Below are 11,819 nucleotides of genomic sequence, written 5' to 3'. Positions count from 1 at the left end.
TGAGCACGAAGGCGCCGGCTCCTAGTGTAGCGTCAAAAGTAGAGATCAGATGGCTTCGACCCTGGACCATTAGATTAAGCAGAAAACACTGAATAGTTTTGGCATGTAAAATGTATATGATCCGGTTTAGATGAAGGCATGAATGGCAAAAAAAAAAAAAACTGGGACAGTTTGGTTGCAAATGTTGAAAACTGGGACAGTTTCAGTGTTTTATAGATATTTGTCAGGACTCGGGACACCCAGCTTGAAATCCTGGATATGTAAATCGCTAATCCATAGTTTGAAATACTGTTAATGTGTTTTAGGCTGGAATTTTCCTTTAAGGTTGGACATGAAGTTAGACAAGGTTCAATTCAGATACAGATTAAGGGAGGTTAGGGTCAGGCAAGAGGTTTGTGGTTAAGATTAAGGTAAAAAAAAAAAAACTGGGATTGGGATTCTGGGAATATGGCTGGGAAACACTTGAGCGTGGCTGTAGCTGTGCCGGGATCCTCCGAGCTCTGGCAGCATGTGACCGCGTGAGAGTGAAGCAGGACGGAGAGCAAAAAAAAAAAACGCTCCTCGGGTACAAACAGGTTAACGAGAAACCACAGCGGTCCTCCGGCATCGCCCCGCGAGGTCGCGGCGATTCAGGCATGGAGACCGCACACCTGGGTGAAACTGCAGCCCCGCTATCGCCCCTCCACCCCCCCCGCCCTCAGTCCTTGCCCTTGCCCGATACCCCTTCGCCCCTCGGTTTTCACACTGTGTGGCATCTGAACCCAGCCAACGGGATAATTAGCCCCAGAGGCCAGTTTAGCAGGATGGAAAACAGCGTTTGAGTGAGTCTTCTGCACCAGATAGCAGTGTTAACTGTGTCGGCGTCAACATCGCTCGCTGACCCTCCCTCACCTCCCCGGCGTACCTTTGTCTGAACGCAGTCCAAATGTTGGCTTGCTGCTCTTATTGTAGTGACGAGGGCCACGTCAAGACCGAAACATCTGGACGCTCTTTCGACAGCACCAGCGTTCCCTCTTACACCGATAAATAATAATTTACCGCCCCGACCAAATGAGATACAGAGCCTCCTCGGTACACTGGGGCTTAGTGGACCGATGCAGCTGTAAAACCTACAAAAACGAAAGCATGACAGCTAATCATTCAGCAAAAGGAGGGAAAATGAATCCCTGGTTTCCGGATATTTTGGGTTACAGACACGGAGCAACCTGGGTCGGAGAACACAGAGGAAATTACGGTGCCAATTTCCAGGGTCAGGACCTCCCGGCTGATCTGTGTCTCGTTGCAGTTTGATTGACAGGCTGTGAAACGTCACGGCGGACCCTGAACGTCACATCCCGAACGCTGAGCACCGACTCCTGCCGTCAGGTGGAGGACGGCGTCCCACGGGAGAGAGCGAACAGAGAAACAGAGCCTGTTTGTTTCCCTGTCGGTAAAACTGTGCACTTTTAACATCAATAAATCATCACCACATTCATTTTGAGGCGTTTAATTGCATTTTGGGAGTCAGGTTTGGAGGAAATGTGCCCAAACCGAGAGGAGGATACAGCTAAGGTAGGGTAGAGGTTTCAGATCCGGTGAAATGCAGATGGGAGAGTCACGTCCAACATGTTTATCCTCTTCCGATGAGGGGGAGGGGCGACAGGAAGCAGTGAGGCTGATGGGAAATGAAGTTTTAATGTGGAGAAACACAAACAACAGCACTCCAGGCTGACAGCTGTCTCCACCGTGAGCTCCGCTTGTTGTTGTTGTAGTTTTCTTTTTGTTTTGTTTTGTTCAGTATTTTTCACATTATATTGTTTTCATGCACATTCACACTGCAGATTTGAGTTGATGTGAGCTTATAAGTCAGAGCCGTTACTATGGTTATGGCAAAACCTGATTCTCAAAGCTGCTCCCTCTTGGATACCAAGGACTTCCCACTTCTCCAAGCAGTTGTTTATGAGTCTGGGATCCCCCCGCGCCCCCCCGCCCCCACCTCCCTCTACCTCTCATCACTCGTTCCCTCCCCTCTTTTTTCTCCCTGAAGAAAATTAACACTCTCCTCCCACCCCAGGTGGCGAAGGGAGGGGCAGCAGGGATGGAGAGGCGGGGAGGGCGGAGGAGTGTCGAGAGCCTGATTTATCTGAGGCTGTCAGGCCCTGGGAGGCCTCACTGTGTGTGTGTGTGTGTGTGTGTGTGTGTGTGTGTGTGTGTTTACAATGGGTGCAGGGAGAGAAGTGTCTCTCCCACCTTGGCCCCTGGGTTGGCACAGCGGAAGCCCCTCTCTCTCTCTCATTAGGAAGTGTGTGTGTGTGTGTTGTGGTGGATGGGTGGGGGGGGGGGTGCAACAGTGTGACAGTTCAAAGTGACATTCACACCCGCTTCTTTCTCTCCTGTCCTCCTCACTTTTACACACACACACACACACACACACACACACACACACACACACATACACAAACACAAAAACACAGATTACCGCAGCCTCCCCTCCCACCCAGAAAAGGCTTTATGACATTTGTGACATTACTGTTTTTTTTTTTTTAGGAATCTATATGATACCTGGATATTGGCAAAGCCTCCAACCAGCACACACACACACACACACACACACACCTAAGTGGATCACTGGACTTTTCATCACTAAAGGACATTCAGTTTTGTTGATGTGAATATTATAATATAATATATCTTTTGGTGCTAACTTTAGCTCGAACCCACTGCCAGTCCTGCTGTCATTCATTTCAATGGTAAAAGTGCTAAATGGACCACATTTCTATAGCGCTTTTGTAGTCCACTGACTTCTCAAAGTGCTTTACAGTGTTTGCCTCACATTCACACACACACACGTTCACACACACACACACACACACACACACATTCACACACAGATGGCAGAGGTGACCACGCAAAGTGCCAAACTGTCCATCATTTCATCCGGGCCTTAATTCATATTTTAGCACCTCTGAGGTGATTGTGAACTGCACTTGAACTTGTGTCTTGGGATAATTCTGTGAAGAGCGACGGAGGTCCTAATAAACAAAGGAAAGGAAAACTTTGTACATATCTCATTTACTATAATATCACGGTGAGTCGTCAGCAGAGATGGACAGAGTACTCGACCCCAGTACTTGAGTAAGAGTAAAAATACTACTGGTCAAAATTTACTCCATTACAAGTAAAAGTAGCTCAGTCGACATGTTACTTGAGTAACAGTAAAAAAGTACTTGCTTTTAAAGGTACTTAAGTATCCAAGAGTACATGCTTTTAATTTTACTTAAAGTAAAAGTAAAAGTAAGAGTAAGAGTAAATTTCTTATTTTTCACATCAATGAATTAATGTAATCTTTTTCAATTTATAGGACCTTGTAACTCTTGTTTCAGAGGATTAACTCTTTGAAACCACCTGCACTGATGTGCTCGCGTGTAGAACCACAATGTTCTCCAAAGCCTGCAGAAACACCTCTAAAAACAAATCAAATGAATGAGATCATCAGAGGATTATAAGACTGAGACTCGTAGTCAGCGGGTTCATCTCTTTTCTCTCTTGTTTGTTGTGTTGTTGTGAGTCAAAAGAGCGTGGTTACTTTGGCGTTCTCCTTATATGGGCAGGGGATGACGTATTTCCGCTTTTACGTAGATCCCAGTGGAGAACGTGTGCTGTGATAGGTTTCCTTCTTTGACAAACACAGCTTGTGTCCAATAGTATTTTAGAAAAAAAAACAAAAAAAAAAAAAAACACAGCCGACCTTAAAGTAACAAGTACTTTTCAGCCTTCCTAGAAATTTACTTGAGTGAGAGTAAAAATATTTGTCTTGGAAATGTATTCGAGTAAGAGTAATAAGTATCAAAGAAATCTAACACTCAAGTAAAGTACAAATCCTCAGAGTCTGTACTTAAGTGCAGTACTCAAGTAAATTTACTCCGTTACTGTCCGCCACTGGTCATCAGAGCTTTTGGCACTTTCTCAGTCAGAATGCAACACGATTCATTCCCAGTGCTTCTAAAAGTCTATTTCAAACATTGCAAAAATCAGACAAACTCACCTTTGTCTAAAGGGTACGGTAGCCTAGTAGTCCAATTAAATGACTTGCAATATTTCCTTTGTTGACTCACTGAGATGGACTGAGGCGTCTCATAAATCTAAGATTGCTTTAGAATTTCCCAGTTTGGGATCAATAAAGTAAATCTATCTATCTATCTATCTATCTATCTATCTATCTATCATGGGCTATCCCATGGAGGAATACACCAGTTCCTATAGGATTACAGTGGTCCCTCGTTTATCGCGGGAGTTACGTTCTAAAAATAACCTGCAATAGGCGAAATCCGCGAAGTAGTCAGCTTTATCTTTTACAATTATTCTAGATGTTTTAAGGCTGTAAAACCCCTCACTACACACTTTATACACTTTTCTCAGACAGGCATTAACATTTTCTCACTTTTCTCTCTTGTTTAAACTCTCAAAGTTCAAACCTTCGTAGAAAAATAAGTCCAGTATTATAGAATGAACGCATTCTGTACTGTACAGGAGACACGGCACGGAGGAGACTGATTGACAATGGTCTACAGTCCCTTAGCCAATCAGGACGCAGAACACAATGCGCTGTAAAAAAAAAAAAAAAAAAAAAAAAAAAAAAAGCATGCAAAATTGCACTAAAAAAAACTGCGAAACTGCGAGGCCGTGAAAGGTGAACCGCGTTATAGCGAGGGACAACTGTATACCAGGTAGTTACCCAGCATGCTTTTGATGGATGGCCGAGTTAAAGCAAAGATGGACACGTTTCCAAAAACAAAAACAACACCGGAGTTTGGTCATGAGCGTTGGTCAGAGGAAAGACGTCTGGACGCAGCCGCTCTCTGAGTTTTTGGCTCCTCCTGTGGCGGCGCCGCCTCCCCAGCTGCAGGTGCGGTCATACCTGTGGTTAAGACGAGGATCAGGCGCTGCACCACGAGCGGATGCTGCGACGGAAACCTCGGGGCAGACTAGCCTGTATTCGGGAAAAGCATTTATGTTCAATTCAGCTGAGGCTTGAATTCTGATGGAACAATTTGTGTCGGCGAAGCTGAAAAATTGATTAAATAAATAGCTCATAACGTGTTGTCGCTTATTACGAGAGATGAGCGAGCGCACTGTTGTCTGTGAGTGCATCTGTAAATGAACCTAACCGCGTGAACTTTGTCTGGAGCCACGGAGGGCAGGAGCTGAGCGATGCAATGAGGATTTTTCTTCATCATGAGTATGGATATTGACGCATTATTTTATTTTTGTCAATCTTTATTACACTTAATGCTTACGTACGGTGGCAGCCTGGCATTTTACTTGGATGATACACATGCAAGTAGTTGGCTCAGCTGTATTTATTATCATTAACTAATAAATAATGCTGGAAAAAGGGTTGTATAAAGGGTTATCTCCCAGTCAAGGTGGTGCTGTTAGGCTGATTTTGCTTTTTGGCGAATCACAGCCGTGCTGATATTCAGTATGACAGCACTCCCTCTCATGTGACGTTGCTTTGGGAAACATTTTGGGCTGATATCAGGTCAAAATGTTTGCTTGGTTTGGTCAAAGTTCACTCACTTTCCAATCCAATCCAATCCACTTTATTTATATAGCACAATTTTAACAAACACAAGGTTTTCCAAAGTGCTGCACAGCAAGATAAAACACCACAAGATAACACAATAGAAGCAGAATAAAAAGGTAAAAAACACAGTAGGATAACACGATAAAATAAGATAAGATCAGTTAAAATAAAATCAGATAAAGTAAAATAATAATAGTAATAATAATAATAATAATAATAAAATAATAAAACAAAATAGGATAGAATAAATAAAATATATAAAAATATTAAAATAAAATAATTAAAAAAAAAAAACTAAAATAATAATACAATTATAATTTTAATAGAATAAAATAATGTAAAATGCACTGCCCGCACAGCATAAAAGAAAAACCATGCACACATAAAATCATAAATCATAAAATCATAAATCCTACATGGTCCCACTTTGGGAAATGAAGGGTTTTAATATGAAGTTACCACAGCCCAACAAGACTTTCTCACACTCGCGTGGCGTAGTGGTGCTTGTTCACCGCTCGCCTCTCTGTCAGCGGTGCGGTTATTAGCCCGGCGCTGCAGCAACAGCCCCTGGTTTTGGTTTGGGCCTTGTGAGTATTTCCCCCCCCCACACACACACATTACCATACAAGATTCATTTCACTAAACCCATTAAAACTAATAAGCACGCAATTACCAGGCACGTGGCAGGGAAATATGCATATCAAAAAAAAAAAAAAGCCAGGGCTGTCATATTGTCCTACACATGTGCCAGGCTCTCCATCCTGGCCATGTGGTCCAGGATTATAACAAGAACTGTTCTGTGAAGGAGGCAGCTCCAAGTACTTTTACAGTTAGCGGCGCTGCTTACTAATTGGATGAATAATTACCTAGTTTGGCGGGGGGGGGGTGGGATAAATAAATAAATAAATAAATAAATAAATAAATAAAAACTGGGCTATTGTCTTCATTGGCGGTGACGGCGATGTCCGTGTCTTTGAAGGGGGATGCAGACGTGGGCGTGCGAGTCAGCAGAAAGGTAAAGGTCGAGGGAAACCGCCGCCGCGGCCGATCCCAGGAGTTGCGAGGGAAGTTGGAGGAGCGAGGCCGAACAAAGATATCAGTCAACCGGAATGCTCTCTCTCTCTCTCTCTCTCTCTCTCTCTCTCTTTTTTTTTTAACTGGCAGCGAGCAACAATGAAATGATGAAGGATGGCGATAGCATAAATTAGCGAGAGGAAGCGCCTCTTTTTTTTTTTTCCTTTTTTCCTCCTCCTTTCCCTTCCTTTCTTCCATCTCGCTCTCTCTCCTCTGTCACTCGCAGTGTCTCTCTCTCTCTCTCTCTCTCTCTCTCCTCCACCACCCCCCGCCTCCACCACCACCACCACCACTCCCAATCTATCTTCCTCTCTTTAAAGATGGGCAGAGTGTCACACAAAAGAGAAGGAAGGAGAGGAAGCGAGGAAGGAGGAGGGAGGTGGAGGAGGGAGGAGGAGGAGGAGGGTATGCGATATGCAAAGCAGGGCCTCGGTAGCCAAAGTCGGCAGGCTGAGATGAGGTGTCAGCATCGCACGGGCTCACTGATGTATGAATGCGGCGAAATCAAACGCGTCACTCGACAGACAGGAGGGGGCTGGAAAGGTGAAGCCAGCGCGCCGAGAGCAGCTGTACATCGGCGTCAAGGTGCTACCATCCCTCCTCCTCCCTCCTCCCCCTCTCTCCTCCCTATCGCTCTTCCTTTCTTGTCTTTTCTTTCTTTTTTTTTCTCTTCTCGTGCATTTCCACTTATTTATTTATTTGCCTATTTTTCTTCATCTCTAACTCTCTGCCGCCGCTTGCTACCGTGGAAGAGGCCACAGCCCTAACAAGGCTCACCGGTCGCAAAGAGAGAGCGACAGAAATAAAGAGACAGAGAGGGAACACAGCTACTCAGAAAATATTAGCATATCCCCTAAGGAATACCAACTAAATTGATACCGAATGAACCCAACCCGCTCCCCTCCATCTTCACTCCTCCTCCTCCTCCTCCTCCCCCCTCTCTCTCTTCTCTCTCGCAGACCTCTCCCAAGGTGTCACGGCGTCTTATTCATTAATATGTGTAAATCCTTGTTTTCGTCAACACGGCGGACGGCGGGGCGACATCGGTGGGCCGGTGTCGCCGCGTGACTCCCCGACTCCGGTTCATCGGCTGGCGCTGGCGCTGGCTCGTCACTCACGGTGATGAGTGAGGGAGGAGAGCGAGACAACAAGAAAGTGGGGGGGGAAAGGGAAGGAGGAAAAAAAAAGGTTGGAAATGGAGGTAGAGACAGGAAGAGAGAGGTGATTTTAGCCGTACGCTGAGTTGAGACGACTCGATGCCCAAGACGGATTCAGATCGGTGGGAGAAATCGTGAAGCTCGTCGCTGAAAATGTCGCTCATCAGCCACTGGAGTCCCTGAGAGGAAGAGTTGATTTCCGTCTAATTAGGGACAGAAGTGCAGATTTTATATTATTTTCCAAAACGTCACAGGTCAACACAACAACTTGCTACTGCTGGCTATGGGCATATAATCCAAATTCACTTATACACTTATACTGCAAAAACTCAAAATCTTACCAAGATTATTTGTCTTATTTCAAGTCAAAAATGTCTTATTCCTAGTCAAAATATCTCATTACACTTAAAATAAGACATGATCACGTCAGAAGTAACTTGTTTTTAGACAGTTGTCTCTTGTTTCAAGTGAAAATTTGCTTGAAACAAGTGAAAATTTGCTTGTTTCATTGGCAAAATTTGTTTCTTGTTTCTAGCAAATTTTTACTTATTTCAAGTGAATTATCACTTGAAACAAGTGAAAATTGTCTAAAAACAAGTTACTTCTGAGGTGATCATGTCTTATTTTAAGTGTAATGAGATATTTTGACTAGAAATAAGACATTTTTGACTTGAAATAAGACAAATAATCTTGGTAAGATTTTGAGTTTTTGCAGTGTAGCAACTTACTTAGTCTCACATTCAGTAAAGTGTTTCCTTAAAAAACAATGTGATGTCAACAGTGTGATGAGATAATCCCACTGGTTTCCAATGCAGTTTCACAAAATCCAAAAAAATATGATGAAACACAGCAGAGTAAGGCAAATCCGCCCACCAAGATCAAGAATATCACACTTGATTAAAAAAAAAAAAAAAACAAGGAAACAATTTGATTGGCTTTGGAACCAAGCTTTTTTTTTTTTTTTTTTTTTTTTTTTTAAAATCGATTGTTCAAGAAAATTTTAGAAACAAGCCTTTAATACTGAAGATGTAAGCGCAAATGACTTGTTAACATGGGCCTTTTATGAAAAGATGGATTTTGAGGGGTTTTTTTTTAGGAAAATGGGTATGTTTACATTGTTGAGACTCATATCTTGACACAAGTGAACATATCAGCATCTTAAGCTAACATATGTGAAAATGAGAATAAGCTTTATTATATAAAATGGAGCTTAGATGATTACATCCCAACATTTGATAAAACATGTTTTGTCTTGCATCAGGATCACAATCAGGTTTATTGCCAAGTAGCTGAAGAACATACAGGGACTTTGTCTTGGTGTGTTGGTGCGAGAGGGAAGAGTTAGCAGTAAATAGTAAGAATAAAAGTTGAAGTGCGTGGTTGGGGGATGGGTGGGGGTGGGGGGGGCAGTGTCAGTATCTGTGGGTGTTCGGGGCCTTGCTGGAAAGGCCTGGCGCTGCAGGGAAGGAGCTGTTCTTGTGGAGCGAGCTTCTGGTTTTGATAGACCTCAGCCGCCGGGAGTGTTCTGCAGAGTCCACGGCCGGGGCGGGGGGAAGGGTCGGGCTCCGTGCTGCCCGCTCACCTCAGGGGGCCGCAGGCGTGCACGTCCCGGAGGGGGCGGCACCCTGCGGCCAATCAGCTCCGCAGGGCGGCCCTCGTCCCCGCCACCGGCAGGAGGAGGCGAGGATGGACTCGACGACGGCAGCTTCAACTCCTTCAACTTCAGAGCTTGACGCAGTGGTGGCTGCAGGGAGAGGAGTGTGTGTGTGTGTGTGTGTGTGTGTGTGTGTGTGTGTGTGTGTGTGTGTGTGTTTGGGGGGGCGTGCAAGATGCAGCCTTGAGGTCGGGGGGGGGGTTGGCGCATGTTGAGGAGTAAAACAAGTTATGCATTGTCCCTAGCTGCACTCAGGGATGTATTTAAGATGACTCATCGTTTTTAAGAGCCCATAAGTGGAAACATTCTCGGTGCCATTTGAAACCACTTAGTTGAAACAATAGAAGAAGAATGCAATTTGTACCATTGGCATTAAGTTGTCGGACTTAATGAAGCACTGACTTAACCGTACCGTCTTTTATTTTGCGCTGTGAGAGGGACACATCGCGGCTCAGTCCACACGGTGACTGAGGACGGACGCGTTCAAAATGGGATCTGGAGGAAAAATCAATTAATGGCTTATGCAATAAGCTGCAGCCGCCGTGACATGACGGGATATAACTTCTCTGACACTAATACACGCTACGTTATTTGGAATAAGGACCGACCGAACGCTCTTTACACTTATTTTATTGCAGCTTAAAGAAACAGCAAATTGATTTAAACAGCAACACTGATGTTTTGCACAGATTTACGGGATGACACGGGATGTAGGCCTGTCCTTGCTGTAATTTGGGTTCCTAAAGTTAAAGCATTTTCCCTTTTAAAAGACTTGATTTTGTGGCGTATTTTGTAAATCTGTTTTCAAATGTGATTAACAAATACTATTATTACTATTTTAATTATTACTAATGCCATTTATAGACTGGGTTTAGTTGTATCAGTGGCCTACGTTGAATCTTACATCTCCATCTTAACCAGCAATTTTCTTGTTTTTCTTAAAACAAGAAAATCTGCCAGTGGGATGAGATAATCCCACTGGTTTCCACTGCGGGAATTTTTCCGGGAACATGTATAAATGTGTTGAAACAAGGCAGATCGGCCACTAGGATCAAAACAATGACACTCGACTCAAGAAAATTCTGGAAACAAGTTAATTAACACTGGAAACGAGTGGGATTATCTCATCCCACTGGTGGACTTTTTAGCTTTTTGGAAGAAAAACAAGAATTTAACGGCTAAATTACTGTTAATACGGGAATGCACTTACAATAATCTGAGCTTTAAAAACTATTTATCATCTATTTCTGCTGGTTTCATGTAGACGCAGCTTAATTACCGATGCAGCTGTGTGTGCATCGCAGGAAGCAGCAAAGGGAAAAGGGGGGACGCCTCTCATATCATATCGAGAGTGTGTGGTTTTTCACATCGCTCCCATGTTGCATTGCAAGCGGCTCCTCCATTACCGAGGTTGCCCTGCCCTGAACCCTCCGCCGAGCGCGTGCAATCCACACGAGGCATGAGAGATGCGCCGCGCCACGCCAGTATGTTAAGATTTCATTTAGATTTCATTCATGCTCCAAAATATCTGCAGCACGCGGCTGCACGGGAATATATATTCCATGAATGGGAAATGCCTGTGTGTGTGTGTGTGTGTGTGTGAGTGTGTGTTGTACTCACCGCGGGACCATTCGTTGGCGGACGAGGCCGGCGCCGTTTTCAATTTGCGGAGGTGTCAGCCGGACCGGCGGCGGGCCGGGGGCTGATCCATCAGCCTGCCCGCCCGCCCGCCCGCCGCCGCCGCTATTGTGTCTCCTCACTTCATACAGCAGATATCCCCAAATATATGAACGCAAATTCACCGCTATTCTCCAAATTCCAGCGTCGCCCCGGCGGCTGATCACCTGATTAAATTCATAAACGAAAGGTTAACTCGCAGGGTTTGGCGCGGCGGCCGGAGATAGCGTCACAATGAGGGTTCGATGCTCAGGATAAGCAGCAGCCGCGTTTGAATAGATGCAATATTTCCCCCTCCAGCCTCCCCGTCCGCTGCAGCCATGCAACTGCGATATCTGCATGAGGCTAGACATACACACACACACACACACACAGAAACACACACACACACACAGGGAAACACACTGATCAACACATGCATATGCACAAATGTTTTCTTGCCGTCACTTTGAATATACACCTTTCTCAAACAGACACATATGCATACACACATGCATGCACACACACACACACGCAGACATGGAAACACACTGAGGAGCACATGCATACACACAACTGTTTTCATGTTGCCACTTTCACTACACACCTCCCTTTATGCACAACCACACACACACACACACACACACACACACGAAAACACACAGACATATGGAAACACACTGACAGACACAGATGCATGCATTTTTCTTCA

The sequence above is a fragment of the Myripristis murdjan genome, chromosome 15 (genome assembly GCF_902150065.1).
Source record: "Myripristis murdjan chromosome 15, fMyrMur1.1, whole genome shotgun sequence".
NCBI lineage: Eukaryota > Metazoa > Chordata > Actinopteri > Holocentriformes > Holocentridae > Myripristis > Myripristis murdjan.
Note: the sequence above shows the minus strand (reverse complement) of the source record.